This window comes from Apis dorsata, unplaced genomic scaffold (assembly GCF_000469605.1).
Source record: "Apis dorsata unplaced genomic scaffold, Apis dorsata 1.3 scaffold_295, whole genome shotgun sequence".
NCBI classification, from domain to species: Eukaryota; Metazoa; Arthropoda; class Insecta; order Hymenoptera; family Apidae; genus Apis; species Apis dorsata.
In genome coordinates this window covers 1,338,973-1,341,424 of record NW_006263570.1, presented here as the reverse complement: position 1 = coordinate 1,341,424, position 2,452 = coordinate 1,338,973, and positions in this window count along the sequence as shown.

Sequence of the window (2,452 nt, the reverse complement as noted above, 5' to 3'; positions counted from 1 at the left end):
AATAAATTATTAGAAAACCAAAAGAGCAGGTTACCAAAAAAAAAAAAAAAAGAATCGATAAAAAATTTATCAATTCAAATCAATACCAATATTTCCACTCGTTCGAAATTATACGTATAAGACAAAATAGCTAATTTAGTCCTCTTCTGATACACTGTATAAGAAACATAATTTATATGAAGCGAATAAAAATCGGAGATTCAATTCGAGGCGCAGAAACATCGGGCACGTGTTTGTCGAGCGTTTGCGTTCAAGGGGAGCCATTCGCATGGACACGGTCGTACGTCGTTCATTAGCAACAATTACGAAGCCACTGTGAACCTGTAACTTTCTGCGCCTCCTGTAATTAGTAAAGATACACCTCGCGTGGCGCGCCTACACGGATTTGTTTAATTGTCCGGCAACCCGTATCTCTGCCCGAGTACACACCTCTCGGCGTTCTCTCGTGCCCGATATCCTTGTGATATCCTGACGCCTATCCTCCTATCTATTTATGGAGAAGCATCAGTATGATACACTGTATTAACTCGGGATGCCAGCTCTTCTCGCAATAATTCCGACAAAAGCGAAATAGAAATTCCATTGCACGCGAATATTTTTGCATTTGGGTATCGTGTAGATTAGATAAAGAGATTTGATCGTCTAGAAATTTCAGTTATAGTGATAATTGTATGCTTTTTTTATGAACGGGTCAAGAGTGTAATGTAATTTATATAATGGAGGGGAAACTTTGAGATTGGTGTTGATTAGAAGAATTTCTTTACCGTATAATTGTTGTTATTTTTTTATCTACAATTTTGAATAAAATCAGATATCATATCGTTCGTAATATTGTTAATATTTAGAGTTTAATATAGGAGATTATGAAATTTAATTATGAAAAGTATGAAATAATTAATTTGAAAAGAAAATGTTTCGAAAATAAATTAGAAATTTAAAATATATTTGCTACTATCTTTGCATTTAATTGTAAGTTTTAATTGTATTCTTTTTTATTTGAAATTATATTAACTTCGAATTATAATAACATCGAACTTGGTATGTATAAATAAGAATCATATTTCATGTAATTATTTTAATATTATTATTTGTTATTTGTTGTATTTTTTGTAAATTTATTACATTGAAGGAATTTTTCAAACACAAAATAATTATTTTATCTGTAATTAAAGAAATATTTGTTAGTTTTTATTTTATTCGAGTTTTAGCGATTACATTAAAACATAATATCAAATTATGTCAAGCGAAGGTTTATTAAAATATATGAATATGTAGTTCATAATTATTAAATAAAAACTAATTTTAATAAAAACTAAAAATGAATATTCTATAGAAAGAGAATAATTCTGTTTTTATAACAGTTTGTATAGATTTAAATTCAAAAGAAAAATTTGTTAATAAATTCTGCTACCATTATTTTTTTTAATACTTTTCATAACTGTTTAATCCAACTATTTTTCTATTTTTAATTTCTATTCTTGTTTTCTTTTAAACTAGGAGTATGTATAGATCAAATTTGAAACTTGTTTGCCAATTTTGGAGAATTGGAATATAAGTATCTCAGTAGTTTTTTGGGACGTGTTTGCCAACAAAAATGAAAAAAAAAAAAAAAAAACAAGATTTTTAATATTATATTATACAATATACAACTACATACATACATTTTCCTAACTAAATATCAATAATCAGCTTTTAATCACAATCAATCATAATATACATAATATACACATCCTACATGAATTATACATTCTCTTACAGAGGATCAGAAATATTCACTGGCACGTATACGAATCTCATTCATATGAAAAGATCAATATCTTATCATATGAATTACATCTTAAATATTACATTCACGGTTGCCAAACTTTCAACACCTCTTCTCCTTCGAACATTTGCTTGCTTTGATGACAAAGAATCCAGAAATCTAATTACATTATTTATACAACAACAACAACATTACAACAAACAAATTCAATCTTCGTCGTGCTTAGGATTAACATCAAGCCAATCAAGAGCCAATCCTTTCAAGATTGCCAGAAAATAAATATCGTAAACGAAACAACGGCGCGTGATCGAAAATCCATGGAAACGATGGATACCGAAAATACATCAGCGATTCGGCACATGTTCGATCGCGTCCAGTTTCGAAATTCGCGTGGCACCGTTATCCGATAGCGTTATTGGTATGCGTGCGTGTTATACACGTAACACGGGCAGGGGTCGGGGGGTCAATGAAACAGGACACGCTCGAAGCAACGGAGAAACAGAGCTTTGGAGGAAGGTTCATTCTATCTCTCGGTTCCGCGAGTCTGTTTGCCGACTCGCGCGTGTAAGTGGCGCGGATGAGTGAATACACGTGGCTAACCGTATACTCGCAATTGTACCTTCATTACTTGTTAATGACTCTGTATATACTCTTACTCAAACCATTAGGTCGTGGATCGTTGATCCA